Raw genomic sequence first — 14,523 nt, 5'->3', positions numbered from 1 at the left:
TGTATAGGTTGAGAATTTTTATCTCTCTCTTTTTCTCTTTCTCTCTCTCGCTATCTCACACACACGCATTCTCACTTTTATAGATAAAATAGATAGATTATGCAAGATATATTTCCATATGTCTGAATACCCTATATACAAAGTTTCAAATCTGTAGATAAAAAATTTGTTGAATATATAGGTTTAGAATTGTTCTCTCTCTCTCTCACACACACATTCTAACTTTTGTAGTTATAATAGATAGATTATGCTAGATATATTTCCATATGTCTGAATACCCTATATACAAATTTTCTAAACTGTAGGTAAAAAATTTGTTGAGTATGTAGGTTAAGAATTGTTCTCTCTCTCTCTCACACACACACACACACACACACACAAGTTCTCACTTTTATAGATATAATAGATAGATTATGCTAGATATATTTCTATATGTCTGCCTACCCTATATACAAATTTCCAAATCTGTGCCCAAAAATGTGTGGAATATATAGGTTGAGAATTGTTCTCTCTCTCTCTCTCTCACACATATTCTCACTTTTATAGGTTATATAGGTTGAGAATTTTTTGCTCTTTCCATCACTCACATTCACACTTTTATAGATATAATACATAGATTATGCCAGATATATTTACATATGTCTGAATACCCAATATACACATTTTCAAATCTGTAGATAAAAAATTAGTTGAATATATAGGTTGAGAATTGTTCTCTCTCTCTCTCTTTCTCTCTCTCTCACACACACATTCTCACTTTTATAGATATAATAGATAGATTATGCTAGATATATTTCCATACGTCTGAATACCCTATATCCAAATTTTCTAATATGTAGATAAAAAATTTGTTGAATATATAGGGTGAGAATTTTCCTTCCTCTCTTTCTCTCTCTCTCTTTCTCACACACACACAAGCTGAAAATTGTTCTCTCTCTCTCTCTGACTCTCTCTCTCTCTCTCACACACACACACATGGTCATTTTATAGATATAATAGATAGGTTATGCTAGATATATTTCTATATGTCTGAATACCCTATATACAAATTTTTAAATCTGTAGATAAAAAATTTGTTGAGTATATAGGTTGAGAATTGTTCTTTCTCTCTCTCTCACACACACATTCTCACTTTTATAGATATAATAGATTATGCTAGATATATTTCCAAATGTCTGAATACCCTATATACAAATTTTCAAATCTGTAAAGATAGAATTTGTTGAATATATAGGTTGAGAATTGTTCTTACTCTCTCTCTGAAGCGTTTTTATTTTGGTGTAACATATGTGTTTACAGTGAACCTTAACTTTTAATAAACAGATTGGTATGCAATGACATAGGCTAAGAATCTTTAACAAAATATATATAAATTGGAAAAATGTGTGAACAAATGAAAAAAAAATGATCCGCTCCACTTGATGACATCAAGCACAGTAATATTTTAGTGAAGAAAATATGAAATTGATGTTCAGTGATTAGTTTGGATGAATGAGAAAATGTAATTGTTTGATGCATAAAAATAACTCAGTTGCTGTATTTGATATTAAGCAGCAAAATATAGTGATTTGAATATTTGGGAAAACATCAAACCAGATTATGTAAAAAGAAAAAAAAAAAGATGAAATTAGAAAATATATATTTTATGTTTATGAGTTCTGCCAATCAAAATTTTGTGGCAGAAATTGGGTGATTACCATGCAATTTTATTTTGGTAAAATTCTTAAATTATTAGAATGTTTATTATAATTTCTAATTAGTGACTTGTTATAATCAAAATCCGCCCTAAAGAGTGTCCTTTCTTTTATTAGGTATCAGAGTAGGTATCAAGATTTCTACTTCTATACAAATGTGATATTTCAGATCTGTACATAAAAAATTTGTTGAATATATAGGTTGAGAATTGTTCTGTGTCGCTCTCTTTCACACACACACGCATTCTCACTTTTATAGATATAATAGATAGATTACTCTAGATATATTTCCATATGTCTGAATACCCTATATACAAATTTTCAAATCTGTAGATAAAAAAATTTGTTGAGTATATAGGTTGAAAATTGTTCTCTCTCTCTCTCTCACACACACATTCTCAATTTTAGAGATATAATAGATAGATTATGCTAGATATATTTCCATATGTCTGAATACCCTATATACAAATTTTCTAATCTGTAGATCAAATATTTGTTGAATATATAGGTTGAAAATTGTTCTTACTCTCTCTCTCTCTCTCTCTGGCTACCTCACACACACACATTCTAACTTTTATAGATATAATAGATCGATTATGCTAGATATATTTCCATATGTCTGAATACCCAATATACAAATTTTCAAATCTGTAGGTAAAAAATTTGTTGAATATATAGGTTGAGAATTGTTCTCTCTCTCTCACACACTCACATTCTCACTTTTATAGATATAATGTATAGATTATGCTAGATATATTTCTATATGTCTGAATACCCTATATACAAAGTTTAAAATCCGTAGATAAAAATACGTTGAGTATATAGGTTGAGAATTGTTCTCTCTCTCTCTTACGCACACACACACACACACACACACACACACACACACATTTTCACTTTTATAGATATAATAGATAGATTATGCTAGATATATTTCCATATGTCTGAATACCCTATATACAAATTTTCAAATCTGTAGATAAAAAATGTATTGAATATATAGGTTGAGAATTGTTGTCTCTCTCTCTCTCTCTCTCTCTCTCTGGCTACCTCACACACACACACATTTTCACTTTTATAGATATAATAGATAGATTATGCTAGATATATTTCCATATGTCTGAATACCCTATATACAAACTTTCAAATCTGTAGATAAAAAATTTGTTGAGTATATAGGTTGAGAATTGTTCTCTCTCTCTCACACGAAACTGTGCACTCGGCTTCTTCCCCCCCTTCCCACCCCAAATGCTTGGGAAACTGTGCACTGTTTTTGTTGGTTTTCAAGCTGCCTCTTCCCCCCCCCCACACACACACAGTTTAACAGTAGTAGGAGGTCAAGAGAAAGTGGGTGAGAGAGAGAGAAGAGTAAGTTGGTGAGAGAGAGAGAAAAGAGAAAGAGGGTGTTGGTTTTATATTTTTATTATCGTCTAATATTTTGAAAGCTGAATTTCTAATAAAATGTGCATCTATAGGAGATAATGCCTGGGAATGTGTTCCCCCCCCCCACAGTTTAACAGTGGTGTGACGTCAAGAGAAAGAGGGTGAGAGAGAGGGAAGAGTAAGTGGGTGAGAGAGAGAGAGAAAGAGAGAGAAAAATAAGAAAGACGGTGTTGGTTTTGTGAAAAAAGTTGTTATTTACAATTGTTCGCATTCTTGGCCTTTTGGTCAAGATCAAAGTGTAGTATCTGTTCTTCAGATGCTGCACTTCTATTTCTTGTTCTCTTTCGGTGGAGGAGAAATCCTCCACGACTGAGACAATTTTTATTTTTGTACCTTTTCTCCACGTTAAAAAACGACCCTGGTGTCTAACTCTGTCCCGTGGGGAGGCATAGTAAATAGGTACAATTGTTCGCCATTAGTGGATGTTGACGTCACGTCACGTGACATGACTAAGCGTTTTTTTTTTTTTTTAGTATGAATAACATTTTTTGTTTTAATTATAAAGTCTACACTTAATTTTATAGAAAATGATGTATATATAATAGAAAAAAAAAATTACTGGTTTTGTTGGATTCAAGTGGATCCCCCCCCCCTCCAGTTTAAGAGATAGCAGGTCACGTGGTAATATACAAAATGGCTAGCGTAAATATAAAGATCGGTTTTTTTATCGACGAATATTTTGAAAGCTGAATTTTTTTTTATTCCTGTACATTTTTTCCTGATATTTTTCGTTAAAACTCTTGTATAAATACTATTTTTAACCAGTTAAATACGCTGGAGACATTGTCATGGAGTTTAATAATCTCTAGAACAAAGCAGAAGAGAAATTACAAAAGTATCGGTAAAACAAAGTGTTTGTTTACATTTGTTCGCCATTACTGGATGTTGACGTCACGTCACGTGACATGACTAAGCGTTTTTGGATTATGTAATATTAACATTAAAATGACAGGTTTTTTGGGGGGCCCCCCTAGGAGAGAAATGATCAGTTCACCCCCTTTTAATGGTCCGTTTGGTGTGGAATTTCGATATTTGTCATGCGGGTGATCAAGGTTCAATATGATACATAATTTGTCAACTTTGGTTGTGTCTGTCAAAAGTTTGAGCTGACGTCACGTCACGTGACACGTATTGAATAACGGTAAAATGACAGTTTTTTTTGGGGGCCCCCCTAGGAGAAAAACGATTAGTTGACCCCTTTCTACTGGTCCGTTTGACGTGAAATTTCGATATTTGTCATCCGGGTGATCAAGGTGCAATATGATACCAAATTTGTCAACTCTGGTTCCGTCTTTCAAAAGTTTTAGCGTTACAAACAAACATACATACATACATACATACATACATACATACACACCGATTTTTGCCTTTTATATATTACTAGCAGGGCTACCCGGCGTTGCTCGGGACCGTATAAACAATGAAAAAACAAAAGCAGATATTGAACATATGTTTTATTCTTAGGGGAGACGAATCTTTCATCTTTATGTATTATTTGTTTTATCTACCCCCGGACTGGTATTGTTCATGTTTTATCCCTAGCATAGGTAATTTACAGCATGTATATGAAATTGTTTTACCTTAGGGAGAAGAGAACAGGTAATATACAACATAATGTGTCTATATTACATCCCTGGCAACGCCTAGAAACCAGCTAGAACATGTATTTCAGTCAATCTTTATTACATCCTGGGCTATGCCGGGAAACCAGCTAATCTCTATTTAGTGACTTGACCACCAAAATACCTCCCTAAGTGTGTCCTTTCTTTTGAACTTATTAGATATAGGTATCTAGAAATGTGTGTGAAATTTTGTTGAATGCATTGTTCACTATGATTTTCTTATTGTTCTACACAATATCAACTGTAGCGAAATAAAACAGTAAACTTAGTGTAGTGTTAGAATAAAGAGCAAAGGAAAAAATTAGAATCATATTCTGTAATTGCAAATCTAAATTTGCTAGCGTGTACCAGTATTTGCCAGGTTGTGGAAATTTGGAATTTATAACGTATGTAGTGGCCTTTTCCTAGATACCTATTGCTAAAAATTATACTTTCATTTTGTTAGAAAAATCTCTCTTCGGATGCCCTGCATCATCCAAAATAAAAACAAATATTTTTATAATTGTTTCAGTACATTGCTACACATTGTGAAATTTGTTGACGTTTGTAAAAAAAAATCATGAATGTGCTTATATTCCAAAAAAGAAAATATCAGTGCACAGTATTGAAAGTGTTTGAGATTCAAAAGTCTGTAACATTTCTACTAACTTCATAAGATGTCATGTGAGAAACTTAATTGAATATCAAGACATTATCTGAAGCGTTTTTATTTTGGTGTAACGTATGTGTTTACAGTGAACCGTAACTTTTAATAAACAGCTTGGTATGCAATGACATAGGCTAAGAATCTTAGACAAAATATATATAAATTGGAAAAATGTGTGAACAAATGAAAAAAAAATGATCCGCTCCACTTGATGACATCAAGCACAGTAATATTTTAGTGAAGAAAATATGAAATTGATGTTCAGTGATTAGTTTGGATGAATGAGAAAATGTAATTGTTTGATGCATAAAAAATAACTCATTTGCTGTATTTGATATTAAGCAGCAAAATATAGTGATTTGAATATTAAGGAAAACATCAAATCAGATTATATAAAAAAAAAGATGAAATTAGAAAATATATATTTTCTGTTTATGAGTTTTGCCAATCAAAATTTTGTGGCAGAAATTGGGTGATTACCATGCAATTTTATTTTGATAAAATTCTTAAATTATTTCAATGTTTATTATAATTTCTTATTAGTGACTTGTTATCATCAAAATCCGCCCCAAAGAGTGTCCTTTCTTTTATTAGGTATCAGAATAGGTATCCAGATTTCTACTTCTATACAAATGTGATATTTCGGATCTGTAGATAAACAATTTGTTGCATATATAAGCTGAGAATTGTTCTCTCTCATTCTCTCTCTCACACACCCACACATTCTCACTTTTATAGATATAATAGATAAATTATGCTAGATATATTTCCATGTGTCTGAATAATCTATATACAAATTTTCAAATCTGTAGATAAAAAATTTGTTGAGTATATAGGTTGAGAATTGTTCTCTCTCTCTCTCTCTCCTCTCACGCATGCTCACTTTTATAGATATAATAGATAGATTATGCTAGATATATTTCCATATGTCTGAATACACTATATAAAAATTTTCTAATCTGTAGATAAAAATTTGTTGAATATAAAGGGTGAGAATTGTTCTTACTCTCTCTCTCTCACACACAGACATATTCTCACTTTTATAGACATAATAGATAGATTATGCTAGATATATTTCCATATGTCTGAATACCCTATATACAAATTATCTAATCTGTAGATAAAAAATTTGTTGATTATATAGGTTGAGAATTGCTCTCTCTCTCACAGACACACACATTTTCACTTTTGTAGATATAATAGATAGATTATGCTAGATATATTTCCATATGTATGAATACCCTTTATAACAAATTTAAAATCTGTAGATAAAAAATTTGTTGAATATATAGGTTAAGAATTGTTCTCTCTCTCTCTCTCTACCTCACACACACCCACACACACAAACATTCTGACTTTTATAGATATAATAGATAGATTATGCTAGATATATTCCATATGTCTGAATACCCTATATACAAATTTTCTAATCTGTAGATAAAAAATTTGTTGAATATTTTCAACCCTTATCCTCGAGTGGCGTCTGGGCCTTGATAAGTAGTAATGCGTATTTAGCAAAATATAAATATATATATATATAACAAATTTACTGAATTTCCATTACTAACGATTACTGTATTGTCCAATTGACTACTGCGCTTTTCAACCCTTATCCTCGAGTGGCCTCTGGGCCTTGAGAAGTAGTAATTACTAACGATTACTATATTGACCAATGGACTACTGCACTTTTTAACCCTTATCCTCGGGTGGCCTCTGGGCCTTATTGTCCAATTGACTACTGTGGACTTTTTAACTCTTATGCTCGAGTGGCCTCTGGGCCTTGATAAGTGGAAATGACCAAGTAACAAAAAATAGGTATATAACAAATTTACTGAATTTCCATTACTAACGATTACTATATTGTCCAATTGACTACTGTGCACTTTTCAATCCTTATCCTCGAGTGGCCTCTGGGCCTTGATAAATGGTAATGCGTATGTAACAAAATATACATATATATAACAAATTTACTGAATTTCCATTACTAACGATTACTATATTGTCCAATTGACTACTGCACTTTTAAACGCTTATCCTCGAGTGGCCTCTGGGCCTTGATAAGTGGTAATACCATCGAGTGGCCTCTGGGCCTTAATAAGTGGTTGTGCCTAAGTAACAAAAAATAGGTATATTACAAATATCCCGCATTTCCATTACAACCGACTACTACGGTGCACTTTTCAATCCTTATCCTCGAGTGGCCTGTGGGCTTTGATAAGTGGTAATGCGTATTTAACAAAATATTAATATATATATAACAAATTTACTGAATTTCCATTACTAACAATTACTATATTTTGTCCAATTGACTACTGCACTTTTCAACACTTATCCTCTAGTGGCCTCTGGGCCTTGATAAGTGGTAATGCCTATCTAAACAAAATATAAATATATATATAACAAATTTCCCGACTTTCCATTACTAACGATTACTATGTTGTCCAATTAACTACTGCCATTTTCAACCCTTATCCTCGGGTGGCCTCTGGGCCTTATTGTCCAATTGACTACTGTGCACATTTAACTCTTATCCTCGAGATGTATCTGGGCCTTGATAAGTGGAAATGCCTAAGTAACAAAAAAATAGATATATAACAAATTTCCCAAATTTGACTACTGTGCACTTTTCAACTCTTATCCTCGAGTGGCCTCTGGGCCTTGATAAGTGGTCATATATATTTTTTACAAAATAAAAAAAAAGGTTGGAGTCGCTGAATAACTCATCCTCCCGTTAAAGCGGTTCCATCCTCTTTCCCCAATTTGACTACTGTGCACTTTTCAACTCTCGTCCTCGAGTGGACTATGGGCCTTGATAAGTGGTAATACATATTTTATGAAAAATATATATATATATATATATATATATATATATAACAAAATAGGTTGGAGTTGCTGAATAACTCATCCTCCTGTTAAAGCGGTTCCATCCTCTTTCCCAAATTTGACTACTGTGGACTTTTTAACTCTCATCCTCGAGTGGCCTATGGGCCTTGATAAGTGGTAATACATATTTTTTTATAAATATATATATATATATACCAAAACAGGTGTGAGTCGCTGAATAATTCATCCTTCTATTAAAGCGATTAAATCCTCTTTCCCAAATTTGACTACTGTGCACTTTTAAACTCTCATCCTCGTGTGGCCTATGGGCCTTGATAAGTGGTAATATATAGTTTGTACAAAATATATATATATATATATATATATATATATATATATATAACAAAATAGGTTGGAGTCGCTGAATCACTCATCCTCCCGTTAAAGCGGTTCCATCCTCTTTCCCGAATTTGACTAATGTGCACTTTTCAACTCTTATCCTCGAGTAGCCTATGGGCCTTGATAAGTGGTAATATATTTTTGTTATAAATATATATATATATATATATATATATATATAAAAAATAGGTTGGAGTCGCTGAATAACTCATCCTCCCGTTAAAGCGGTTCCATCCTCTTTCCCGAATTTTACTACTATGCACTTTTCAACTCTCATCCTCGAGTGGCCTATTGTCCTTGATAAGTGGTAATATATATTTTTTAATAAAAGTATATATATATATATATATAAAAAAATAGGTTGGAGTTGCTGAATAACTCATCCTTCCGTTAAAGCGGTTCCATCCTCTTTACCGTATTTTTTATACAGTGCACTATTCAACTCTCATCCTCGAGTGGCCTATTGTCCTTGATAAGTGGTAATATATATTTTTTAATAAATATAGATATAAATATATATATAAAAAAACAGGTTGGAGTCGCTGAATAACTCATCCTCCCGTGAAAGCGGTTCCATCCTCTTTCCCGAATTTGACTACTGTGCACTTTTCAACTCTAATCCTCGAGTGTCCTATGGGCCTTGATAAGTAGTAATATATATTTTTTACAAAAATATATACATACATATATATAACAAAATAGGTTGGAGTCACTGAATAATTCATCCTCCTCTTAAAGCGGTTCCATCATCTTTGCCGAATTTGACTACTGTGCACTTTTAAACTCTCATCCTCGTGTGGCCTATGGGCCTTGATAAGTGGTAATATATATTTAAAAATAAATATAGATATAAATATATATATACCAAAATAGGTTGGAGTCGCTGAATAACTCATCCTCCCGTTAAAGCGGTTCCATCCTCTTTCCCAGATTTGACTGCTGTGCACTTTTCAACTCTAATCCTCGAGTGTCCTATGGGCCTTGATAAGTAGTAATATATATTTTTTACAAAAATATATACATACATATATGTAACAAAATAGGTTGGAGTCACTGAATAATTCATCCTCCTCTTAAAGCGGTTCCGTCATCTTTGCCGAATTTGACTACTGTGCACTTTTAAACTTTCATCCTCGAGTGGCCTATAGGCCTTGATAAGTGGTAATAGTTTGTACAATAGTTTGTACAATATATATATCTATATATATATATTACAAAATAGGTAAGAGAGAGAGAAGAGGGTGAGAGAGAGAGAAGAGAAAGAGGTAGAGAGAGAAGAGGGTGAGAGAGAGCAGAGAAGAGGGTGAGAGAGAGCAGAGAAAGAGGGTGAGAGAGAAAGAGGGTGAGAGAAGTGAAAGAGGTAGAGAGAGAAGAGGGTAAGAGAGAAAGAGGGTGAGAGAGAGAAGAGGGTGAGAGAGAGAGAGGTAGTGAGAGAGAGAGATAAGAGAAAGAGGTAGAGAGAGAGAGAAGAGGGTAAGACAGAGAGAGAGAGGGGTAGTGAGAGAGAGAGATAAGAGAAAGAGGTAGAGAGAGAGAGAGAAGAGGGTGAGGGAGAAAGAAGAGGGTGAGAGAGAGAGAGAAGAGGGTGAGGGAGAAAGAAGAGGGTGAGAGAGAGCAGAGGGAGAGAGAGAGAAGAGAAATAGGTAGAGAGAGAGAGATGAAGGTGAGAGAGAGCAGGGAAAGAGGGTGATAGAGAAGAGAAAGAGGTAGAGAGAGAGAGAGAGAGAAGGGTGAGAGAGAGCAGAAAAAGAGGGTGAGAGAGAGAGAAAGAGGGTCAGAGAGAGAGAGAAGAGAAGAGAAAAAGGTGTACACAGAGAGTGAGAGAGAGAAGAGGGTAAGAGAGAGAGAGAGAAGAGGTTGAGAGAGAGAGAGAGATAAGAGAAAGAGGTAGAGAGAGAGAAGCGGGTGAGAGAGAGAAGAGGGTGCGAGAGAGAAGAGAAAGAGGTAGAGAGAGAGAAGCGGGTGAGAGAGAGAGAAGAGGGTGCGAGAGAGAAGAGAAAAAGGTAGAGAGAGAGAAGAGGGTGAGAGAGAGAGAAAGAGGATGAGAGAGAGAAGAGAAAGAGAGAGAGAGAAGAGGGTGATAGAGAAAGAGAGTGAGAGAGAGAAGAGAAAGAGAGAGAGAGAGAGAGAAAGAGGGTGAGAGAAGAGGGTAAATGTGCATCTTTTTTTATAGTAGGTAATGCTTGGGAGACTGTGCACAATGCCTCCTCCCCCCTCCCCCCTATAAACGCGGTTCCATTCATAAGAAAACAAACTCGTATAAAAGTAATTTTCGTGTATTTAAGCGGCCTTATACTGATAGCCACCCCTCCCCCTTCCAGTTTAACAGAGTTAGGAGGTAAAAACAAAATGGCTAAAGCCTTGTTTACATGGTAAACTATAGCAAAGAGCATAGTCATCTTTCTTCGCCGGTAAAAAACTTCAAGCAAAAATAAAAACATTTTCCCTACGTCAATTTTTATGTAATTTTGGGATTCTTCTTTTTGAAGTGCGATAAATCCGTTGGTAATAACGGTTCGACTCTTAAACTAATATTTAACTGTGTTATAGTATCAATGATACTCCTCGCAGGCAGCTTTAATGTACGTCAGAGGCTCAGCGTAGCCGACATTTTACTGAGCTGACGTCACGTCACGTGACAGCTAATGAATAATGTTAAAATGACAGGTTTTTTGGGGGGCCCCCCTGGGAGAAAAATGATCAGTTAACCCCCTTCTAGTTGTCCGTTTGACGTGAAATTTCGATATTTGTCATCCGGGTGATCAAGGTGCAATATGCTACCTAATTTGTCAACTTTGGTTGTGTCTGTCAAAAGTTTTAGCGTTACAAACAAACATACATACATACATACATACACACCGATTTTTGCCTTTTATATATATAGATTACTAGCAGGGCTACCCGGCGTTGCTCGGGACCGTATAAACAATGAAAAAACAAAAGCAGATATTGAACATATGTTTGATTCTTAGGGGAGAGGAATCTTTCATCTCTATGTATTATTTGTTTTATCTACCCTAGGACTGATATTGTTCATGGTTTATCCCTAGCATAGGTAATTTACAGCATGTATATGAAATTGTTTTACCTTAGGGAGAAGAGAACAGGTAATATACAACATAATGTGTCTATATTACATCCCTGGCAACGCCTAGAAACCAGCTAGAACATGTATTTCAGTCAATCTTTATTATATCCTGGGCTATGCCGGGAAACCAGCTAATCTCTTTTTAGTGACTTGACCACCAAAATACCTCCCTAAGTGTGTCCTTTCTTTTGAACTTATTAGATATAGGTATCTAGAAATGTGTGTGAAATTTTGTTGAATGCATTGTTCACTATGATTTTCTTATTGTTCTACACAATATCAACTGTAGCGAAATAACACAGTAAACTTAGTGTAGTGTTAGAATAAAGAGCAAAGGAAAAAATTAGAATCATATTTTGTAATTGCAAATCTAAATTTGCTAGCATGTACCAGTATTTGCCAGGTTGTGGAAATTTGGAACTTATATGTAGTGGCCTTTTCCTAGATACCTATTGCTAAAAATTATACTTTCATTTTGTTAGAAAAATCTCTCTTCAGATGCCCTGCATCATTCAAAATAAAAACAAATATTTTTATAATTGTTTCAGTATATTGCTACACAATGTGAAAGTTTTTAACGTTTGTAAAAAAAGTCATGAATGTGCTTATATTGCAAAAAAGAAAATATCAGTGCACAGTATTGAAAGTGTTTGAGATTCAAAAGTCTGTAACATTTCTACTAACTTCATAAGATGTCATGTGAGAAACTGAATTGAATATCAAGACATTATCTGAAGCGTTTTTATTTTGGTGTAACATATGTGTTTACAGTGAACCTTAACTTTTAATAAACAGATTGGTATGCAATGACATAGGCTAAGAATCTTTAAAATATATATAAATTGGAAAAATGTGTGAACAAATGAAAAAAAAATGATCCGCTCCACTTGATGACATCAAGCACAGTAATATTTTAGTGAAGAAAATATGAAATTGATGTTCAGTGATTAGTTTGGATGAATGAGAAAATGTAATTGTTTGATGCATAAAAATAACTCAGTTGCTGTATTTGATATTAAGCAGCAAAATATAGTGATTTGAATATTTGGGAAAACATCAAACCAGATTATGTAAAAAGAAAAAAAAAAGATGAAATTAGAAAATATATATTTTATGTTTATGAGTTCTGCCAATCAAAATTTTGTGGCAGAAATTGGGTGATTACCATGCAATTTTATTTTGGTAAAATTCTTAAATTATTAGAATGTTTATTATAATTTCTAATTAGTGACTTGTTATAATCAAAATCCGCCCTAAAGAGTGTCCTTTCTTTTATTAGGTATCAGAGTAGGTATCAAGATTTCTACTTCTATACAAATGTGATATTTCAGATCTGTACATAAAAAATTTGTTGAATATATAGGTTGAGAATTGTTCTGTGTCGCTCTCTCTCACACACACACGCATTCTCACTTTTATAGATATAATAGATAGATTACTCTAGATATATTTCCATATGTCTGAATACCCTATATACAAATTTTCAAATCTGTAGATAAAAAAATTTGTTGAGTATATAGGTTGAAAATTGTTCTCTCTCTCTCTCTCACACACACATTCTCAATTTTAGAGATATAATAGATAGATTATGCTAGATATATTTCCATATGTCTGAATACCCTATATACAAATTTTCTAATCTGTAGATCAAATATTTGTTGAATATATAGGTTGAAAATTGTTCTTACTCTCTCTCTCTCTCTCTCTCTCTGGCTACCTCACACACACACATTCTAACTTTTATAGATATAATAGATCGATTATGCTAGATATATTTCCATATGTCTGAATACCCAATATACAAATTTTCAAATCTGTAGGTAAAAAATTTGTTGAATATATAGGTTGAGAATTGTTCTCTCTCTCTCACACACTCACATTCTCACTTTTATAGATATAATGTATAGATTATGCTAGATATATTTCTATATGTCTGAATACCCTATATACAAAGTTTAAAATCCGTAGATAAAAATACGTTGAGTATATAGGTTGAGAATTGTTCTCTCTCTCTCTTACGCACACACACACACACACACACACACACACATTTTCACTTTTATAGATATAATAGATAGATTATGCTAGATATATTTCCATATGTCTGAATACCCTATATACAAATTTTCAAATCTGTAGATAAAAAATGTATTGAATATATAGGTTGAGAATTGTTGTCTCTCTCTCTCTCTCTCTCTCTCTCTGGCTACCTCACACACACACACATTTTCACTTTTATAGATATAATAGATAGATTATGCTAGATATATTTCCATATGTCTGAATACCCTATATACAAACTTTCAAATCTGTAGATAAAAAATTTGTTGAGTATATAGGTTGAGAATTGTTCTCTCTCTCTCACACGAAACTGTGCACTCGGCTTCTTCCCCCCCTTCCCACCCCAAATGCTTGGGAAACTGTGCACTGTTTTTGTTGGTTTTCAAGCTGCCTCTTCCCCCCCCCACACACACACACAGTTTAACAGTAGTAGGAGGTCAAGAGAAAGTGGGTGAGAGAGAGAGAAGAGTAAGTTGGTGAGAGAGAGAGAAAAGAGAAAGAGGGTGTTGGTTTTATATTTTTATTATCGTCTAATATTTTGAAAGCTGAATTTCTAATAAAATGTGCATCTATAGGAGATAATGCCTGGGAATGTGTTCCCCCCCCCCACAGTTTAACAGTGGTGTGACGTCAAGAGAAAGAGGGTGAGAGAGAGGGAAGAGTAAGTGGGTGAGAGAGAGAGAGAAAGAGAGAGAAAAATAAGAAAGACGGTGTTGGTTTTGTGAAAAAAGTTGTTATTTACAATTG

At 33.7% G+C, this 14,523-nt stretch overlaps 1 pseudogene; it reads left to right on the top strand.

The window, feature by feature from the left end:
• Positions 1 to 3,341: 3,341 nt before the first annotated feature.
• LOC145242825 (U2 spliceosomal RNA) lies at positions 3,342 to 3,475 on the top strand (annotated as a pseudogene).
• The last annotated feature ends 11,048 nt before the right edge of the window (positions 3,476 to 14,523 follow it).

Source organism: Euprymna scolopes, chromosome 2 (assembly GCF_053919585.1).
Source record: "Euprymna scolopes isolate OS-2025 chromosome 2, ASM5391958v1, whole genome shotgun sequence".
In the NCBI taxonomy this organism is placed as follows: Eukaryota; Metazoa; Mollusca; class Cephalopoda; order Sepiida; family Sepiolidae; genus Euprymna; species Euprymna scolopes.
The sequence above is the reverse complement of the archived record's forward strand: the minus strand, read 5'-3'. Positions and strand labels throughout refer to the sequence as shown.